We start from the raw sequence: 22408 nt of genomic DNA, 5'->3' as shown, positions 1-22408 counted from the left end.
GGGGGAAGCCAATCAACTTATCTGTATGTTTTTGGAACGTGGGAGAAAACCAGAGTGCCTGGAGGAAACCCATGCAGACACGATGAGAACATGCAAACTCCTTGCAGATGTTGACCTGGCTGGCTGGGATTTGAACCAGAGAACCAGCTGCAAGGCAGGAATGCTAACCACTACACCACCATGCTGCTCTAACAATCTAACAATTTAATAACAGCTTTAGGCCCATATGCAATTTACTTTTTCTCCTGAGTTTTCCCCCAGGTGATATTTTCACAACTTGTGATAAAATGCCCTTTAAGCCATCAGAAAGCAAGAAAATTCTCAAAATAAATTTGATAGCACTTTTTCACCAACTTATAGGTACTTTTTTAATCGTAACATTTTGAAAAGTTAGTTTAAAGGGGTTCTCTTGTATTTTTAAAAGAAGCTAAAACACACTTACCTGGGGCTTCTATCGGCCCCCTGCAGCTGTCATGTCCCTGTCCGGCCTCCTCCATTCATCGCCGCCGGTAACCTGTTAATTATTCATCTAACTAGACAAATAGAACTGTGGCAGCACAGCTATGGCCGCGTGCATCATTGGGAGCTTGCTGCGCAGGCGCAGTACGAAGGGAGTAAGCACAGCCATGACTGCGCAGCCATAGTTCTATTCGTCTAGTTAGATGAATAATTAGCAGGTTACCGGCGGCGGGGAACGGAGCAACGGAGGAGGACAGCGTGGGACATTACAGCTGCAGGGGGCCAATAGAAGCCCCAGGTAAGAGTCTGTTTTAGCTTTTTTTTAAATACCAGAGAACCCCATTAAAGAGAAGATGAAAATTATCTCCTTGGAGTTGAAAAAGTTTTTTGCATATGGGCCTTATGGTGGCCATACACTTATAGATTTGCAGCAGGTTTGACCATCAGATAGATTTCTGGCAGATGCCTGTCAAGTGGAATCTGACAGGAATCTATCTGATGTGTGCCACACACTAGGAACAGATTTCAGTCAGAATCAGAATGAAATCTATTGGAAATCGATCTAAATGCATTATTGGACCATTAGATCCAATGCAACTCTACGGGGCATCGATCTGCTGCTGGCAGCAGACCGACCTACAGTAGATTTTCCATCCTGTCAGATAGATCAAATCGATCAAAATCGATTGAAATCGATCGATCGATAGATTTAATAGAATCGATTTCTGATCAATTTCTGATTTCTATGGAATCGATCAATTGAACGGAAATCGATTCTATCAAATCTATCGATCGATCGATTTGCGGCCGATTTCGATCAATGGCTCATAGAGTTGCATTGGATTTAATGGTCCAATAATGCATTTAGATTGATTTCCAATAGACTTTCAATAGATTTCATTCTGAAATCTATTAGAGATCTGTTCCTAGTGTCTGGCATACATCAGATAGATTCCTGTCAGATTCCACTTGACAGGCATCTGCCAGAAATCTATCTAATGGTCGAATCTGCTGCAAATCTATCAGTTTATGGCCACCTTCAGCTTTCTCCAAGAAGATCACTTTTCATGTTCTCTTTAAAATAATTTGTCAGTGCTTTGCCATTAAAAAAGAACTAAAGATTAGATAAGAAAGTGATATGAAAAATATTTTGAGTATTTTTTGGTGACTTACAAGGCATTTTATTGACAAGGTATGAAAATATCACTTGGGAGAAAGCTCAGGAGAAAAAAGGAAAATTAATAGGGACCAGGATCTCCAAAGGTGCCCATTAATGATACAATCTTGATTGTACAATTTTGCCAAATCTGAACACAAGGATACAGCTGAACGCTAATCTGAAATAACGTTGATATACTGTATATGATCACTGCCTTCTTCGTCTCTGGATGAGAGGCCACTGTGTCACAGGCACGTCACATGACACGTCACATGACACGTCACATGCCTTCACAGAGTCTAGAAGGGGTGTGGCTTGGACCCCCACAGAGTCACTGTGTTGCCCGGCAGTCAGAGGCGTGGCAGGCTGTGGCTGGACCATTCATCATCTGCATTTAGTTTTTATTTACAGATCTCAAGAAGGAATTGCTACAGTATTCTGGTTGTTTTGACTGGAGCTGGCTCATATGTTCCTTACATTAAAGGGTACCCGAGGTGACATGATGAGATAGACATGGGTATGTACAGTGCCGAGCCAGGCGCGGAGCTAGGGGGGGTTGGGGTAGGACAAGTGCCCCGGGGCGCCGGGTCCCCAAGGGCGCCCAGCTGAGCTTCGGGTTTTTTTTTTTTTTTTGCGGGGCTGAGGGGAGCAGCGCAGAGAAGAGAGAGAGCTGTGCGGACGGTGGGGAAGGGGGGCCATCTCCCCCCTCCTTCCCTCACCTTAGGTGCTCTCTCTCTCCCTCGCTGTCCCCTCCAATGTCTGTCCGGTGGCTGGCAGCGGCGGGCGGAACTCACCTCCGTCACGCTCCAGCGCCGCGTCGGAACACCGGCCGGAAGTTCGGGTGCGCAGCCGCTGCTCTGGTCTGGACCAGACCAGAGTAGCGGCAGATCCATCCGGCGCTGCGACGAGACGGAGGTAAGTTCCGCCCGCCGCTGCCAGCCACCGGACAGACATTGGAGGGGACAGCGAGGGAGAGAGAGCAGCTCTTCCTCTTCTCTGCGCTGCTCCCCTCCTGCTGGGGAGGGGGACACCTGGCTACCTACTCTGGGCACCTATACCTCTGGCTACCTACTCTGGGCACATATACCCCTGGCTACTGGCTACCTACTCTGGGCACATATACCCCTGGCGACCTACTCTGGGCACATATACCCCTGGCTACCTACTCTGGGCACATATACCCCTGCCTACATATATTGGGCACATATACCCCTAACTACATATACTGGGCATATACCCCTGGCTACCTACTCTGGCCACATATACCCCTGGCTACCTACTCTGGGCACATATACCCCTGCCTACATATAATGGGCACATATACCCCTAACTACATATACTGGGCATATACCCCTGGCTACCTACTCTGGGCACATACACCCCTGGCTACCTACTCTGGGCACATATACCCCTGCCTACATATATTGGGCACATATACCCCTAACTACATATACTGGGCATATACCCCTGGCTACCTACCCTGGGCACCTATACCCCTGGCTACCTACTCTGGGCACATATACCCCTGGCTACCTACTGTGGGCACATATACCCCTGGCTACATATACTGGGCATATATACCCCTGGCTACATATACTGGGCATATATACCCCTGGCTACATATACTGGGCATATATACCCCCTGGCTACGTGGACTGGGCATATATACCCCCTGGCTACATATACTGGGCATATATACCCCTGGCTACATATACTGGGCATATATACCCCCTGGCTACGTGGACTGGGCATATATACCCCCTGGCTACTTATACTGGGCATATATACCCCTGGCTACATATACTGGGCATATATACCCCTGGCTACATATACTGGGCATATATACCCCCTGGCTACGTGGACTGGGCATATATACCCCCTGGCTACATATACTGGGCATATATACCCCTGGCTACATATACTGGGCATATATACCCCCTGGCTACTTATACTGGGCATATATACCCCTGGCTACATATACTGGGCATATATACCCCCTGGCTACGTGGACTGGGCATATATACCCCCTGGCTACATATACTGGGCATATATACCCCTGGCTACATATACTGGGCATATATACCCCTGGCTACATATACTGGGCATATATACCCCCTGGCTACTTATACTGGGCATATATACCCCTGGCTACATATACTGGGCATATATACCCCTGGCTACATATACTGGGCATATATACCCCCTGGCTACGTGGACTGGGCATATATACCCCCTGGCTACATATACTGGGCATATATACCCCTGGCTACATATACTGGGCATATATACCCCTGGCTACATATACTGGGCATATATACCCCCTGGCTACATATACTTGGCACCAATAACTATGCTGTGCTCCTTTTTTTCTTTCTCTGCCTGAAAGAGTTAATTATCAGGTATGTAAGTGGCTGACTCGGTCCTGACAGGAAGTGACTACAGTGTGACCGTCATTGATGAGAAATTCCAACTATAAAACACTTTCCTAGCAGAAAATGGCTTCTGAGAGCAAGAAAAAGATAAAAAGGTTCAATAGGTCATAGATTTTCGTTCTGGCATACTTCAATGAATGTGTCATTCAGCAAAAACAATAAAACTGTTAAAACTTAAAAAGTAGATTTAAACATAAAATAAAACTGGAATATCTTAAAAAGTCATTTTTAGGAGAAAAAAGATAGATACAATCGGTTATTTCATTAGTTTATTTGCACTTCGGGTGTCCTTTAAGGTCATCCTTTCTCTCAGCCTCACAGTAAAAAGATGGCCGAAGTTGACAAATGACATTACTATTATTTGTGGTTGGACAACTGTTTCTAGGAACATGTTTACTTCAGCAGGTCATATGTTCATAGCCGTGGGGTAAATACTGTTCCATTATATCAGGTAACCAACACTATTGTCTGCCAACAAAAGTTGTTTAACTTGTGCTTGTTACTTTATCTACCTGGTGTCCATGTGTGTATGTGTGTGTGTGTATGTGTGTGTGTGCGTGCACATGTGTGTGTGTGTGTGTGTGTGTGTGTGTGTATGTAGGTGTGTGTGTGTGTGTAGGTGTGTGTGTAGGTGTGTGTGTGTGATGTTTGTGTGTGTGTGTAGGTGTGTGTGTAGGTGTGTGTGTGTGTGTGTAGGTGTGTGTAGGTGTGTGTGTGTGTGTGTGTGTGTAGGTGTGTGTGTGTGTGTGTGTGTGTGTGTGTGCGTGCACATGTGTGTAGGTGTATGTGTGTGTGTGTAGGTGTGTGTGTGTGTGTGTAGGTGTGTGTGTGTGTGTGTGTGTAGGTGTGTGTGTGTGTGTGTAGGTGTGTGTGTGTGTGTGTGTGTGTGTGTGTGTGTGCGTGCACATGTGTGTAGGTGTAGGTGTGTGTGTGTGTGTGTGTAGGTGTAGGTGTGTGTGTGTGTGTGTGTAGGTGTGTGTGTGTGTGTGTGTGTGTGTAGGTGTGTGTGTGTGTGTGTGTGTGTGTGTAGGTGTGTGTGTGTGTAGGTGTGTGTGTGTGTGTGTGTGTGTGTGTGTGTGTAGGTGTGTGTGTGTGTGTAGGTGTGTGTGTGTGTGTAGGTGTGTGTGTGTGTAGGTGTGTAGATGTGTGTGTGTGTGTGTCTGTGTGTGTGTGTGTGTGTCTGTGTGTGTGTGTAGGTGTGTGTGTAGGTGTGTGTGTGTAGGTGTGTAGATGTGTGGGGGTGTGTGTAGGTGTGTAGATGTGTGTGTGTGTGTAGGTGTGTGTGTGTAGGTGTGTGTGTGTGTGTGTGTGTGTGTGTGTGTGTGTGTGTGTGTGTGTGTGTGTGTGTGTGTGTGTGTGTGTGTGTGTGTGTGTGTGTGTGTGTAGGTGTGTGTGTGTAGGTGTAGGTGTGTGTGTGTGTAGGTGTGTGTATGTTTTGTTTTTTTCTGAAGCGGACCTGACCCCAGACCTTACTCTCAGCTCTAAGAGATAAGCAACAGTATAATAACCTTTAAAGAAATACATTTTTTTTCTTACAGTTCATTCAAATTCTGCAAAAAAATCTGCAGTGTGTCTACTTCCTGCTTTCATGGAAGCAGACACAGGGTAAACATCCTGTGTTTACAAATTAGCTGCTCTGTCGAGGCAGTAAGCTGACACATCTAAGAGATCAAATTACAGTTGTGATTAGTCACAGGTGAGGGGGGAATTAGACAGACTAACCTCTGTAAATACACACAGGGTGTATTTCTCTCTGTTTTCCGTCTGTCCTGTGCAAGAGTTCAGGTCCCCTTTAATATGTTTATCATTTGATTTTAGTGGGATTGTGAGTGGGAAAGAATGTTGTGCTCATCTCTTTGCATTGTACAATATCACTAAATCTATGTTCTGTAGTAGAAGGGTAAACAGAGTGACTGAACATTGAATGGATACTGTAGGGAGGCCCTCATAGTACATAGAAGTGGTAAGATTGTACAATCACAATTGTTTCATTAATGGTCACCAAAGGCAGCCACTTTCACTCCAACCAATTCAGGCTCATTGAATAATTTGGGGAAATCAGCCTGGAATCTATTGAATCCCTGAAATCCCGTAAAAATGTTCAATTTTATGGAAATTAACATGATTGGATGTGGTGGAAAATGCTGATCTCAGTAGAGATGGCCCGAACAGTTCGCCGGCGAGCCGTATTCTGCGAACATTGACTGTTCACATTTGCGGTGAACAGCGAACATTTGGGCGTGTTCGATTCGCCCCCTATACATCATTTGACCCCTTACCTCACAGTCAGCAGACACATGGCAGCCAATCAGCTAGCACCCCTTCCTGGACCCCCCCACCCCCTTATATAAAAGTAGTTGCAGTGGCCATATTGGATCAATTCTCTGCTGGCTGCTGACTGTTAGTGAGAGCAGGGTCAGACTTGCTGCAGATACTGTAAGTAGGGAAAGCATTAGCTGGGCCTGTGTTCTTGTTCCACACTTGCTGTGAAAGCACCCCAAACAGTCCTTTTGAGGGCTAGCACATCGGTCTCCTGTGTTTTTTTGTGTGTGACACCCCACAGCCCACAGACACCCCGAGCTGTGTGCACACTACTGCTATTGCCGCATTAAGTTGCAGGCACAGAACCACTCCAGTGCATTATTATTTCACTGTATTCTGATAGTACTATTGCATTTCTCTGTGTGAGACACTCCACAGCCCACTGACACGCAGAGCTTTGCATAATGGGATTCCTGCCCTTTAGGGATTAAAGCCAGACTTTGCGTCAACTCCGTAATATTGGTGGGACTTTTGCCATAGATCCCGATGTTCGCGACATCTCTAGATATCTGCGATGAGCAACTGATGATTGGGACAGCCTCCTTCAAAACCCTTTAACTTGGCAAACGAGCATCACACTGACACGGGACCTGGTGTAATGGACAGCCAGGACTTTCAGCTTTTCAAAAATCTTGGAAGTGGAGCAAACAGAACTTAAAGGGGAACTTCAGCCTAAACAAACATACTGTCATCAAGTTACATTAGTTATGTTAATTAAAATAGATAGGTAATATAATCTCTTGCCCACCCTGTTTTAAAAAAAACGGCAAATGTTTGTGATTCATGGGGGCTGCCATCTTTGTCATGGGGGCAGCCATCTTTTTGGTTGAAAGGAGGTGACAAGGAGCAGGAGACACAGTTCCAACTGTCCTGTGTCCTGATAACCCCTCCCAGCTGCATGTGCTAGGCTTCAAATGTCAAATTCAAATTGTAAAAAAAAAAAAAAATTGCACCAAAACAACAGAACGAGAACAACATCAGAAATCCCATCATGCTTTGCACAGCATCAGGGGGAAAAAAGCCCGGGCAGTTTTCTTCTGTGCAGCTAAAAATGAGGCTTGTATAAGAGAAAAAAAAGTTCTAATGCTGTGAAACTGTTAAAGAAACACAAAGCCTTTTCAGTGCTGCTGAGTCGATTTTTAGTCCGGAGGTTCACTTTAAACAAGGAACTGCCAAACCCTTCAGACAGTATAATGCTCAAGTACCAAAATATATTAATACATTTTTAGTATAGGATAAAAATAAAAATCAATTTAAGATACAAACATGAAAAAAAAAACATAAAAATAATAGTAAATTGTTTTGATAGAATACAGCAATTTTTTTAATACAAAAATAGAAAAAATAAATTAATGAATTAATTAATATTGGTAGATACAGTAGTATAGGATAAAAATAAAAATCCATTTAATATACAAACATAAAAAAAAACCCATATAAATAATTGTAAATTGTTTTGATAAAATACAGCAATTTTTTTAATACAAAAATAGAAAAAATAAATTAATGAATTAATTAATACTGCTAGATAGTATAGGATACAGATAAAAATCCATTGAAGATAAAAAACATAAAAAAAAAATAAATAATAATAATTGTAAATTGTTTTGATAAAAAACAGCAATTTTTAAAAAAATCTTTAACAAAAATTATTGTTAAAGAGCGTAGACACGCCGTATTGTTACAAACGACGGGTCCGTCAGACCCTCCCGCAGGGCAGTCTGATGACAGTTGCATGTGAGTACAGGCTGTCGGCAGACTGATAAGACTGTTTTTGACTGATCCGCCCGGCGGGAGGGTCTGACGGAGCCAGGGGAGGACTGGGACCTTTTGGCCTGGAGGGAAAACACAAACTAGAGGCCAGCTATCACGGTAGCCCAAGCCCAAATGACATCACACATGTGCCCCTCGTGCTATATTCCAGTAGTCACATGGGAAATACAGTAAGAACCCTTGAGGGACAGCGTGACAGGTAAACTATAATGCACTGGCACCAGGGGGGTACATAATACATTTTGAGTTACAACGGCCGGGGTTTCCATTGCGTTCAGAATTTATCATCAGAATTCACCTGCTAGCAGCCCTTCTGGAGTCTAGTGACTGTTAAAAACTTTTCAACCTAGAAAATACCCTATGTAGCTGTGCACATGCAGTCATTTTAAAAATGGTGAGAGACTAGACAGATTTTTTTTGCCATGGACCCTGCAGGCAAGCCGCTGCTCTGCATCATGCTGTGTATATTTACCAGCTTGCCCACCCTCTAATTGCTCTGTAATTGGGCTTTTATTTCCCTCCTACAGCCCAGTGGTTCACATTGCCTTATACACAAACATGAAAGTGCCAGGCACTGTACCAGCCCTTATTCATTAAGTGAGAGGCAGCCTGGGGGGAAATCTCCCCCCTTCCCCCCTGGCCAGTCCTCCCATGGACGGACCCGTCGTTTGTAACAATACGGCATGTGTACGCGCGTGTAAAACGTATGGGCCGTGTACCTTCTTGTTGACAGGTTTGCTGCACGATCTGATAAGTGGCAGGTGAATTAGTTCAGCTGTCAATCATTTCTCATCCGCAAGGTCAAAACCAGCACCATAGATTAGTTATCAGCTGTATCTATCACCAGTAAGTGTCATAACTCCAACCGTATAATGTGCGCCTCCTCTCACCACACAGTGAAGTCGTGAGTATGTTTTTCCATACTGTTGTTATATATACACGTGAACACCTTCATCTCCTCCTGATATTCTGCTGTTGTGAGTGTGGGAAAGCTATAAACGTGGCCATCCACAATTCAATTTCTTTTTCTTTATAAGATTTTGATCTATTAGATTATTTTATCAAACCAACTACACACCCTTCAATTTTCAAAGCAATCAAACTGATTTTCCAATACGTCAGATAAGATTTTTATTGAAAAAAATTCAACGATCGATCGTTTTTATTGATCAAAAAAGGGATTATTTTCAATCTCTTCTCTAGTCAATAGTTTTTGTCAAATAAACTGGAAAATTAAACTGTTTGATGGTACCGTGTGTGGGCATACATGGAACAATTTTTTTTTTTTGGATCAGAGAAATTTGATTGATTATTTTAGTCGAAAAGTTTTTGAAATTCTTTTTGAGGTATCATACACGAACGTTCGATTTTTCCACAAATCCAAGGAAAACGGTTGAATATGTAGAAAAAGTTGGTTTATCTAATAGTATTTTCTTATACAACCTACCATACACTATACAATTTCACAAACAAACAGTCGCCCACATTTTTCCAAAATGTATGATCAGATTTTTATGATAGATAGATAGAGAGATAGAGATAGATAGATAGATAGATAGATAGATGGTAGGAGTTATAGTGAGGTACCTGCTTTGTAGTCCAGCCTGGGAAATAAAGGTATAAGCAGAATTAGGTGCCTGCTTGTCCTGTGTCTCCCAATTGTTTATCAGTGGTGTTTTAATGTCAGCAGTGTTTCCTGTTCTCACCACACAACACAATTCATCTCTTCGCTCTTGGTTTATTTTTAAAGTATTACGCACCACCTGTCTGCCTGTCTACAGATCCCCCGAATCTCTGCCAATTCTCTGTCTGACACATCTACAGCGACACAAGGAAACAGCTGGACACTAAACTCTGATATACATTATCACTGCCTTCTTCAGCTCTGGAGTAGAGGCCACTGTTTCACAGGCATGTCACATAGCGCTTAAATCCTTCACGGTGTCTAGAAGGGGGTCTGGCTTGGACCCTTCAGCTCTGGATTAGAGGCCACAGTGTCATAGGCACGTCACATAGCACCCATAGCCTTCACAGAGTCTAGTAGGGGGGCGTGGCTTGGACCCTCACAGAGTCACTGGGTTGCCCGGCAGTCAGAGGTGTGGCAGGCTGTGGCTGGACCATTCATCATCTGCATTTAGTTTTTATTAACAGATCTCAGGATGGAATTGGTACAGTCTAGGGGGTGGAGGGCGCTTATTATGGGGGTCCCTTGTTATATTTGTTTAGCCCGCAGCTAACCAATAAGGTGTGGGTACCCAACTCTCCCACACGCGAAATTGGAATCTTAAAGGACAAAACTAGGTTGCGCTGGGCAAATGTAGCAATAATAATATTTTAATAATGTCAAATATACATAAAATCAAATAAGGTTTTATTACCTCATGTATGGACATAAAATGTAAAATCAATTATCAGCTTAATGTCACCTCCAAATTCATATATACACTTCATAATAAAAAATCAATCATGCATGACCCTCAGATACACATAGACTACCCAATGTGTGCTCATAAAAAAAAAAAATATATATATATATATATATATATATATATATATATATATATATATATATATATATATATATATATATATAAATAAGGAATGTCACTAAAAAGTAGAAAAATACATATGTACAGACTGTTTCGGATTGTTTGATCCTCATCAGTGCATGGCATGGATTAATTAATCCCCCCCAGACCCCGTGCGCTGCCTGGCCAATCAGTGCCAGGCAGCGCTGAGGGGTGAATCGGAGTCCCCTTTGACGTCGAGGACGTCGGTGACATCATCCCGCCCGTTGCCATGGCAATGGGGGAAGCCCTCCAGGAGATCCCGTTCTTCCGGCGATCAGAGGGGCTGGGGGGATGCCGCTGAGCAGCGGCTATCATGTGGCAAGACCTTGTCTCGCTATATGATATAAAAAAAAAACGGCTGTGCTGCCCCCTGGCGGATTTTAATAAACCGCCAGGAGGGTTAATGCAGGAGAGAGACCAACCAACTTCGGCACCAACAGACCTGGGACACTGAGCTGAGACATTATATTCCCGCAGGCTCAGACGCTGGTTGCAAGTTTTGCAGCCTACCCTTGTGAGTGTAATACTTATACAGGTGTTCCTACATCCCTTTGTCTAACGATACTGCACCATCAGGCTCCGGGTCTTACTCATTCACAGATACTTGGAGGTTATGGATAACCATCAAGGATCAAAAACTCTTTATTTACAGTAAGGTCATCTTTTTTCCCGGCCTCACAGTAAAAAGATGGCTGATGAAGTTGACAAATGACATTACTATTATTTGTGGTTGGACAACTGTTTCTAGGAACATGTTTACTTCAGCAGGTCATATGTTCATAGCTGTGGGGTAAATACTGTTCCATTATATCAGGTAACCAACACTATTGTCTGCCAACAATAGTTGTTTAACTTGTGCTTGTTACTTTATCTACCTAGTGTCCATGTATGTGTGTGTCTGTGTGCGTGTATGTATGTGTGTCCGTGTGTGTGTGTCCATGTATGTGTACGTGTGTATGTGTGTGTGTAGGTCTGTGTATATTGTATGTGTGTCTGTGTGTGTGTGTGTGTGTGTGTGTGTGAGTATGTGTGTGTGTATGTGTGTGTCTGTGTGTTCGTGTGTGTGTGTCTGTGTGTGTTTGTGTGTATGTATGTATGTATGTGAGTCCGTGTGTGTGTGTTTGCGTGTATGTATGTATGTGAGTCCGTGTGTGTGTGTCTATGTATGTGTACGTGTGTATGTGTGTGTCCGTTTGTGTAGGTCTGTGTACGTGTGTGTATGTATGTGTGTGTCTGTGTGTGCGTACGTGTGTGTGTGTGTCTGTGTATGTGTGTGTGTCCGTGTGTGTATGTGTCTCCATGTATGTGTGTGTGGTATGTATGTGTGTATGTATGTGTGTGTCTGTGTGTGTGTCTGTGTATGTGTGTGTGTCTGTGTGTGTGTCTGTGTATGTGTGTGTGTCTGTGTATGTATGTGTGTTCGTGTGTGTGTGTCTCCATGTATGTGTGTGTGTGTATGTGTGTGTGTGTGTCCCTGTGTGTGTGTACGTGTGTGTGTGTTCATGTATGTGTGTGTGTGTGTGTCCGGGTGTGTGTGTGTCTGTGTATGTGTGTGTATGTATGTGTGTCCGTGTGTGTGTTTATTTACATAGTTATTTGGGTTGAAAAAAGACATACAAGGCATACTGTACGTCCATCGAGTTCAACCAGAGAACAAAGTACAACACCAGCCTGCTCCCTCACATATCCTTGTTGATCCTGAGGAAGGCGAAAAATTCTTACAAGGCATGCTTTAATTAGCCCCAAAAGGTAAAAAAACCTCCTTCCTGACTCCAGATGGCAATCAGATAAAATCCCTGGATCAACACTGCCAGGAATTACCTAGCGACTATAGCCATGGATGTCTTTCAACCTAAGGAAAGCATCTAAGCCCCCTTTAAATGCACATACAGAATTTGCCATAACTACTTCCTGTGGCAATGCATTCCACATCTTAATCACTCTTACTGTAAATAACCCTTTCCTAAATAAATGTCTAAAAAGTTTATTGGAGGAAGTAAAGTAGTAGTTGGGCCCTCTTACAGCTTAGCCCGACCCCCCCTCTTCCCCGTGTGGTCACAAGGGCTGTTCCCCTGTAGTTACATCCTGGCTTGACCCTCATAATACACTGAGGTGGTAAAATAGAAGCATTGGTCAGCTTGAGTTGGGAGAGCTGAATGGCGGCTCGCCCTGTTGCCGCTAAACTTCTTGGCAGTGTTAAATACTATTCCCCCTCCGAGTTGCCGCAACTTTGAGCGAGATGTGATTCAGGGTCTGCTGTGATCACCAGATCCCCAAATGACTGTTACACAGCATGACATCATAGCATTGCTGCTATGATGGCACCCATATTCGCCATGTGCCAAAGTTACCTGCTTCGAAATAAAGGGTGTGTACCAGGCTTAGCTCATCCTGTTCCCTCTGTCTCTGGTGTCCTGGCCTTGGTTACCACCCTCTGCAGTGACTGTGTTATGAAATAATGCACTGTACAGTCAATGACCTGCAATGTAGCCTCTCCCATCCCTTGAATGTCATCCCAGCCGGTGGAGGAGGCGGGAATCACATGCCACTTCCTCCCTCTGTGCACCTCTCCAGGCCATCTGGAGGGAGACACGCCTGTTACAGCCATAGGATGTCTTCCATATGGCCGGCCAACTGTGTGAAATGCTGCAACTAAGGAAATGGGAGCATGTCACTCATAACAGCCAATGAGTCAGAGGCTGAATTATATAGCGGAGATAGGTAAAGATCATTTCCAGCCTCAAGTATTTCCTTCCCCATCTCCCTCGGACTGTCCCCAAAATGAAATAACTTATTTAGAAGTCACTTATGATCGTAGTCTGCTAGTTATTACATTTTCGCAATTATGGCTATACGTAATTGTGATTTGGACATTCAATTGATTCCATGTAATACATTAGTAAATTTTGCATAATTTTCCTGTAATTTCATGCCATCTTTAACCACTTGAGGACCGCGGTGTTAAACCCCCTTTAAGATCAGGCCATTTTTTACTAATTGGGCCAGTGGAGCTTTAAGGCCTCGTTGCAGGTCCGCACAACTCAGTACACAAGTGATTCCCCCTCCCCCCCCCTTTCTTCCCACCAACAGAGCTCTCTGTTGGTGGGGTCTAATCGCTCCCCAGTTGTTGTTTTTTTTTTACTTTAACTCTTTTGTATAAATGGTAAAGGGGCACATTAATACCCCTCTACCCATTTCACTTGGTGGGGCAGGCATCTGGGGGTGCTGCTGTTACAGGGAACCCCCAGATTCCACCATAAATTCCTCCCAGGGGGGACCCCCATGGTGCCCGTTTTCTTAAAATGTATTAAATCCGTATACAGAACTCAGAACTCTGTATATATTAGCTGGTTCGGGTCCAGCTATAGTTAAAACTATGCTGCAATCGGGGCTGCCGAAGCCTGATGTTGCGTAGTTTTAACGCCGCCCAATCTGGTGCACGGGGCACAATTGTGTCAGGAGCCGTTTTCATTGGTGCCTGACCTTCTGATCACTGTGAGCCAATCACAGTGATCAGGAAGTGCAAAAGCAAAAAAAGGCCCTGGTCCTTAAAGTGAATGGGAACCACATTTTAAAAAATGAGACAGATACTTACCCAAGGAGAGGGAAGGCTCTGGGCCCTATAGAGCCTTCCCGCTCCTCTCCTGGTCCCCTCGTTCCGGTGCTGGCTCGCCCGGTAGCAGTATTTGACTAATTTAGTCAAATACTGCTTTACCCGGCCGAAGGAGTCTTCAGAAGTCTTCAGGGAGCCCGAGTGCTCCTGAAGAAGGGCGGCCCTGTACTGCACCTGCACAAGCACGCTCTCTCGCACGCTCACGCCTGTGCAGTATGGAGCCCCAAGTCTTCGGGAGGACACGGCTCCCGAAGACTTCCAAATACCCTTTCTGTGGGGGATTGAAACGGGGGGGGGGGAGGAGCCAGCACAGGATAGAGAGCGCCAAGAGAAGAGACCGAAGGCTCTATACGACCCAGAGCCTTCCCTCTCCTTAGGTAAGTATTTGCGGCATTTTTTTAAAAATACGGTTCCCATTCACTGGGACCATTGGTCCAAAAGTTTTGAAGTTTTAACAATTGATTTTCTCAAAAGCTACAAGGGCTTTTTTGAAAAACAAACAACCATATTTTTTAATCTAATTCCCAAAGAGTCAAATTTTGCATTTATGTGTAATTATGCATAATCACAAAATAACAAAACATAATTACTCTTATGCGCAAAATCAACCAGAAATTTTGCATTAGGCTTTTACATCGTAATGCAAAATTTGAGCTTAAAGAAAACCTGAACTGAACATTAAAAGTCAAAATAAGCATACACAAGTCATACTTACCTTCCATGTAGTCTACTCCTCAGTGTCTTTCTCCTGTCCCGCATCCTGTTTGTTCACTCACTGTGATCAAGGGAATTTTCCGTCCTCCATTTTGAAAATGGCCATTACCCTATAACAGCTTTCTGGTCAGCACACAGTTAAACTGTAACATCGCCCACTTGAGCCATAGGGAAACATGGACATTTACCTGGTACATCAGTTTTCCTCTCAGCTATAACTGACAGCAACTGATATTTTACTGACAGCAACTGATATATTTCAGATCTGACAAAATATTGTCAGAACTGTAGGGATTATTGTCAGAAGAAAATGGCGAGCTTCTGAGAGGAACTGATGGCAAGGTAACTGTGTAATGTTCATTTGAAGTTACCTCATGTGTTTATTTTAAATATTTTTACTCAGTACAGGTTCTCTTTAACAATACTTAGGGTTACGACCTAAGATAGATTGTATGCTTGCTTGCCATTACATGTTGTGTTTCTCATTCTTTGGATAGCAGAATCCCTTTTATTCATTGTTTGCTATGATCTGTTACACGTATTTGTATGAAGTTTAGATATATTTACAGTCGCACTTTGGTAAATACAATTAATAAACCTGTCTGTGGAACAAAGTTTTGACTACACAAAAAAGCCTGCAAACCTTTCAGGTGGACAGTGTGTACATACCAACAGAGGTCGCAGTTGGTTAGGTTACAGTGTGTGGATGTCAGGGTCAGAACTCAGAACTGAAACAAGAAGTTCCAAAATTGAAGAGGAGTTAAAGAGACTCCGTAACAAAAATTGCATCCTGTTTTTTATCATCCTACAAGTTCCAAAAGCTATTCTAATCTGTTCTGGCTTACTGCAGCACATTCTACTATCACCATCTCTGTAATAAATCAACTTATCTCTCTCTTGTCAGACTTGTCAGCCTGTGTCTGGAAGGCTGCCAAGTTCTTCAGTGTTGTGGTTCTGTGATGCATCTCCCCCCTCCAGGCCCCTCTCTGCACACTGCCTGTGTATTATTTAGATTAGGGCAACTTCTCTCTTCTATCTTATCTTTTTCAAGCTGGATAAATCCTCCTCTGAGCTGGCTGGGCTTTCACATACGGAGGAATTACATACAGGCAGAGCTGTCTGCACTCTGCAGGAAGAAACAGCCTGACACTTCAGTGGAAGATAGCTGCAGGGGGAAAGAAACACACAAATGATCTCTTGAGATTAAAAAGGATGGCTGTATACAGCCTGCTTGTGTATGGATGTATTTTCTATGTGTGGACATACTTGTACATCAATCTACTTACTGTTTTGGTGGCCATTTTGTTTGTTTATAAACAAACTTTTAAAAACTGTTTTTAACCACTTTTAATGCGGCGAGGAGCGGCGAAATTGTGACAGAGGGTAATAGGAGATGTCCCCTGACGCACTGGTATGTTTACTTTTGTGCGATTTTAACAATACAGATTCTCTTTAAGGCTGCTAGGTACCCACCATACAATTTTCTGTTAGATTTACCTGTCAGATAGATTTTTTTTCCAACATATTTGAAGAAAAAATCTGGCAGGTAAATCTAACATAAAATCTAACAGAAAATTGTATGGTGTGTAGTGAGCATTAGAGATACAGTTCTAGAGAAGGTCTAGAATGGAAATGAAAATAAATCTGAGATTTAGAAGTTTGAAAACTTCCATGAATGTCATTCTTAGCTGCTAGAGCTGCTCCTTAAAGAGGAACTATCGCAAAAATCTTAACATTTAAAACACATGCAAATAAGAAGTACATTTCTTCCAGAGTAAAATGAGCCATAAATGACTGTTCTCCTATGTTGCTGTCACTCACTGTAGGTAGTAGAAATCTGACATTACCGACAGGTTTTGGGCTAGTCCATCTCTCCATAGGGGATTTTCAGCATGGCCTTTATTCTTTATAAAGAAATTCACTGAAAAAGAATTATACAATGATGCTGGCCTGCCTCCCTGCTCGCTGTACACTATTTTGGCAGTTGGACAGAGCAACTGCCATTCACTAAGTGCTTTTAAAAATAAAGAAAACTCTGAGAACCCCCCTATGAGAAGATGGGCTAGTCCAAAACCTGTTGGTAATGACAGATTTCTACTTCTTATTGTAAGTGACAACAACATAGGAGAAAATTAATTTATGGCTCATTTTACTCTGGGAAAAATGTACTTCTTATTTGTATGTGTTTTAAATTTTAAGATTTTCGCAACAATTCCTCTTTAAGGACTGATAATCACTACAAACCTGGAATAGTGGTCAGACATGGGAATGGTGGTCAGACATGGGAGGCAAGGTGGGAAGTCAAATGAGAAGATGAGGGGGAGAATGAGGACATCACTAACCAGAGCCAAAATGTCTTGAACAATCTTTGGTTCCATCACTATGTAATTGGATCTTGTCACCAAAGATGACGACCCTTAGAGTTGGGTTTGGAGGGTTGGTAGTGCAGTGTTTTTGATTTTTGTGATTTGTTTTGTTCTTTTGCCACCCAGAGGGGCAGCTACCACTTGTTGTCTCCCTTCTCACTTCCTCCGCGCTGGCCGCCATGCCCGGTTAAACTTCTTTGACTTGCTGGATCAATTAGCGCTTTGGTAGTCTTCGGAAAGCCTTGGGAAGTACTTGCATTCCTGAGTACTTAAAAAGACGTGCACATCCATACTGCGTATGTGTGAACCCGGATGCCCTCGTCTTTGGAAGTACTCCGGGACATGAGGACTTTCAAGTGCTTCCCAAAGACCACCAAAGATCCATAGCAGATCATTCAGATAAGTATCAAGCGTCAAGTGAGTTTCCAAGTTTCTAACTTCCCCTTTCAGCATTCAGCAGAGACTACTTGGCGGAAAAGACACAAGATAACATTTCAGTAGGTAGTAAGGCAGATTCTGGGCAGGCTAAAAATGTAGTGTTTCTTTATTATGTTTTTTTTAGAACTTTACAACTCCCATGAAACTTTATAGTGGTGTAATTGGGCACAGCTGCAGATCTGACTCCCCCACCACCACCATGTACCCTCCGCCAAAAAAAACTGAGCAGCTGTTTATTCAGGCGGTATTTACTCAGCATAAAGCCTTATATTTGCCGTATGCAATAATCTGTTACTCCAGGTGAAGCTGCTCCCCGTTTTATGACTCTTATCTGAAGAAAAACTGAATGCTCCATTCTCATACCAGTGACATAAAACAGCCCACGCTCCGAGGGGGTCAGCTGATTGCATAACGAGAACAGAACGCAGTGACGCTAAGCTAAGCACCGACATAGAGCCACAGGGATTGCTGCCTAATTCCTATTGATATTTCCATTGGCTTCGGTTGCAACAGCTTTGGTGTCGGAGTCGAGAAGTCTGAGAAATGTTGGGTATCTGGAGTAAAAGTTTGAGTCAGTGGCTTCTTAAACTGAGGAGCCGGAGTTGGAGTCAGAGGATTTTTGTACCGATTCCACAGCCCTGCAGAGGAGAAGAAAGGGGAATTCGGAGAAGCAGGAGCCTTGAAAAGCCTGGTACACACTTTCAATTATGATTGGCCAATCACTGACCAATTTCACCACCTCCGTGTGGTACAGTGATGTACAAAGGGGGTAACGCAGGGGGCAGCCCGACCCAGGTCTAAGCATGCGGGGGGTGACAACCGCCCCCCTGTAGCAGCAGTGTCCCAACCACTAACCGCCGTGCAGAGTATAGCGCGCAGCTGGAAGAAGTGCACTGCCGATATCTTATCTGCTCCCCGGAGTCCAGCGATGTCAGACTTCCTGTCACCGCTAAGCTCTCCCCCTAGTGCTGGCTTCGCTTCCTGCACTCAGGTAATCACGTGATGCAGGAAAAGGCACCAGGCAGTGGAGGGCGAGCTGAGCGGTGACAGGAAATCAGATTTCAGTGGACTCTGCAGTGGAGCAGGTAGGATAACCTCACGCGCAGTGCTGCTCATCAGGATTCCGGATATCCGGGTAAACCGGATATCCAATTCATTTTTCAGCTATCTGCGGATATTTGGGCGCATAACGCGGATGTCCGCGGATATGGCGGATATCCGGAACCGAAATACTGTAACTAAGGAGATGATGTCCTGGAGCCAATCGGAGGGAGAGGGGAACCCTGGCCAGCCACACCTGACCTCATTGAGCCAATCAGAGGCCTCCCAGCCTAAACCCTGGCACCCAATCACAGAAAGGAACACTGGCCAGCCCCCCTGTATAATAAGGAGGGTTGCCATGATGAGACATATCGTCCCTTGCTTGGGAATGCTCACTGAGAGACATGCTCCAGTGCAGCTGGCCTAGCAAGGGCACTGTACACAGTTATAAACCTAAAGCTGTGTAGTGATTGACCCCTTCACAATAACTACACTATTGTTAAATCGTTAATTAGCTTGATTAATGTCATTGTATGACAGTCAGAGTGTTACAGTCAGAGTGTGTGCTCTAGAGCTGCTGGCCTAGCAAGGGCTGTACACACAGTGATAAGCTGTTCAGTGATTAACCCCTTCACTATTGCTACACTATTGTTACATTGTTCATTAGCTTGATTTCATTGTGTGACAGTCAGAGTGTGTGCTCCAGTGCTTCTGCAGCTGCTATGTGTCTGTGTGTGTGCTGTGCACAGACCAGGCGAGCTGCTGCCTGCTGGCCAGCTATTAGCCTTAGCTAGCTACTGTAAGGTTAGGTTAGGGATTTAGGGATAGGATTACTGTGTTATTGTGTAGTTAGTACTGTAGTACTGCAGTCAGTGCTAGTAGTTGTTAGAGTAGTAGTACTACTGTGTTAGCTTTCTACAGAACTGCTGGGCTGTGAGCAGTGCCAGTGTGACAGTTAGTGTGCACTAGTGTCTTCTCTTCTGCTGTCTGACTATCACTCGGCACTTGGCACGTGTCACTCGGCACGTGTCTTGTTGTACGTGTCACTTGGCACTTGACACGTGTCACGTGTCACTTTGCACTTGGCACATGGAACTTGGCACGTGTCACGTGGTACTTGACACGTGCCAAGTGACACGTGCCAAGTGACACGTCCCAAGTGCCACTTGACATGTGCCACGTCCGGCATGCTCCTGGCACACGTTACACCTACTGCTGCTGCATTGCCCTGCTCCTGCTGCCTGTGCAGCTCCCACTGCCAGGCCAGGGTGCCACGGGCCACTGATACCACCTATATTTAGCCCAAAACATAATTGCTGTGTAATTTTTTTGGAGGTGTCGTGGCTGAAAACTGTCATGTCCCAGTTATGCGGTTGGACTTTGGACACAATGTGGGCTGCACGACCGCTGTCTGGAACCTAGACCGGATGTTAATTGACAGCCTTTTTTGGGGAGGGGGGGGGGATTTTAAGTCCCCACATCATCACTTAGTGTTCCCCTTTACAAAATAATGATGCTACATGCCTCATATACCCCGAAAAACGTTTTTAAAGCAATTTAATGGCCGGATATCCCGGATATTAGAGTCGGATATACAATTCGGATTGGAAAATTTTGAAATCGGATATCCGACCCGGATCGGATATCTGGGTATCTGGATCCGGATCAATCCGGATTTTGAAAAGGGGTATCCGAGCAGCACTACTCCTAAGGCCTCTTTTCCATGGACTGTTGGACTGCGTGCTCAGCAAGCAGTTACCAGGCAGCAGTGAGCAGTTACCAGGCAGCAATAAGCAGTTACCAGGCAGCAGTGAGCATCCGCCCATCGGTGGGTGCGGGGAGCCGGCCGCCCAGCTGGAGGGGTAGCGGGCAGGACGGGGGTATTGGGCCTAGCGGTCCCCCGTCCTCCGCTCCCCTCCAGCCTTAAATAGATAAGAAGCGCAACTCGTAAGAGGCAGTGGGCGGGGAGCACTCACATCTTCCTCGCTCGATCCAGCGTGCGCTCCACTGACGTCACTTCCTGCAACGCCGCCCACTGTATTGTAAGCAATCATTTTTTTCCTCAGGCGGCAAAAAGTCTAGGGCCGGCCCTGTTAGCACCACTTTGTGAATCAAGCCCAATGTGGGCTGCACAACCGCTGTCTGGAACCTAGGCCTGATGTTCATTGACAGCCATTTTTTTTTTGGGGGGGGGGGGGGATTTTAAGTCCCCACATCATCAATTAGTGTTCCCCTTTAAAACATAATGATGCTACATACTTCATATACCCTAAAAAAACGTTTTTAAAGCAATTTAAAGGCCTTCCGTTTTTTCTATCCAGATTTTCAAATTTGCGCGGATATCCCAGATACTAGGATCGGATATCCGATTCGGATTGGAAATTTTTGAAATCGGATATCCGACCCGGATCGGATATCTGGGTATCCGAATCTAGGTCAATCCGGATTTTAAAAAGGGGTATCCAAGCAGCACTGATCACGTGTTCCAGCTGCGCTATACTTTGCATGGCTAACTGTACTGGGGCAATTATTCTACGCTATCTATACTGGGAGCAACTGTTAAGCAAGCCACACTGTCATTTTTTGGGGAGGTGGGGTAATTTAATACCCAGCACCAGGTGTCAAATGCTCTAGGTATGCCACTAGTGTATTATGAGGGTTTTCCTACCTAATCTGCTCATAGTAGTCGATATCTGTCATATTACATGGAGGTGTTAAAAGTGGCGAGAGAACGGCCAACCATAATTGAATAGCAGGCTTAGGGTTCTAGCTTTGCAGGTCAGATTTATGTAGAGAGGTACACAAAAAACTGGAGAAGAGGCGGAGCAGTTGCTCAGAGGGACCAATCAGAAATCATCTGCACAATTGTTCTCTGGTAAAGCTGCCCCTGTGGATTTCGTCAGTGTCACATGTCCCCAATGAACCTTGACATTCTTCACGCTGGTATTTATGAGTGGAAAAGCTTTTCTAAGTGCTCTGAGACTCCTACTGGGCAAAGAATCAAGGTCACCTGCTATCCTTATTACAATCTGCTTTTAAGAGCCAGTGAGAGATTTGGATTGCAAGATTAATCATTTATGAGATAAACAATTTACTTGTGTTTGTTTGTAAGCCACTTTCTTCCAGCAAGAGTTACACATGTCTACTAAACAAGACTATATTCAGTGATATGACTCCCAGGTTTCAATGTCCATCTAAAGTTTTGTACACAGGTATGTGGCACGTCGCTCGATGGAGATCGAGGACCGATCCAACGGGTGAAATGTAAAAACTATACACGTTGCAAATAAAAAATCGTGGCCATGTTTGCACTGTTGGCAGTCTGTGGTCCCCTCGCACAGTCTCCTCTCACCTTCCTGGCAGCTGGGAGGCCATGTTATTGGTAGTGTCACTGTACACAGGGGCGTAACAATAGACCCTGCAAGGGATGCAGCTGCAGGGGAGCCCAGAAGCAGCAGGGGGCCCCGTGGGGGGAGAAGTTTATTTTTCTTGTCCTGAGAGACTGACAACTAAGGGCAAGG

General features: G+C 44.4%; 1 protein-coding gene across 7 annotated transcripts in view; it reads right to left on the bottom strand.

The window, feature by feature from the left end:
- The window catches only part of LOC137545411 (P2Y purinoceptor 2-like), an 83054-nt gene that overhangs the window by 6175 nt on the left and 54471 nt on the right, over window positions 1–22408 (bottom strand). Inside the window, exon 1 of one of the 7 annotated variants that reach the window (XM_068266603.1) lies at window positions 15044–15062. The exons of 4 other annotated variants lie outside the window; for them this stretch is intronic. The gene's annotated coding sequence lies outside the window, so the exon portion shown is untranslated. Of the gene's footprint in view, window positions 1–9732; window positions 9854–15043; window positions 15063–22408 lie in introns of those variants that run through there. 2 more of the 7 variants (XM_068266602.1, XM_068266600.1) reach the window with 2 other exon arrangements.

This window comes from Hyperolius riggenbachi, chromosome 2 (assembly GCF_040937935.1).
Source record: "Hyperolius riggenbachi isolate aHypRig1 chromosome 2, aHypRig1.pri, whole genome shotgun sequence".
Classification (NCBI taxonomy): domain Eukaryota; kingdom Metazoa; phylum Chordata; class Amphibia; order Anura; family Hyperoliidae; genus Hyperolius; species Hyperolius riggenbachi.
Note: the sequence above shows the minus strand (reverse complement) of the source record. Positions and strands in the feature narration are given on the sequence as shown.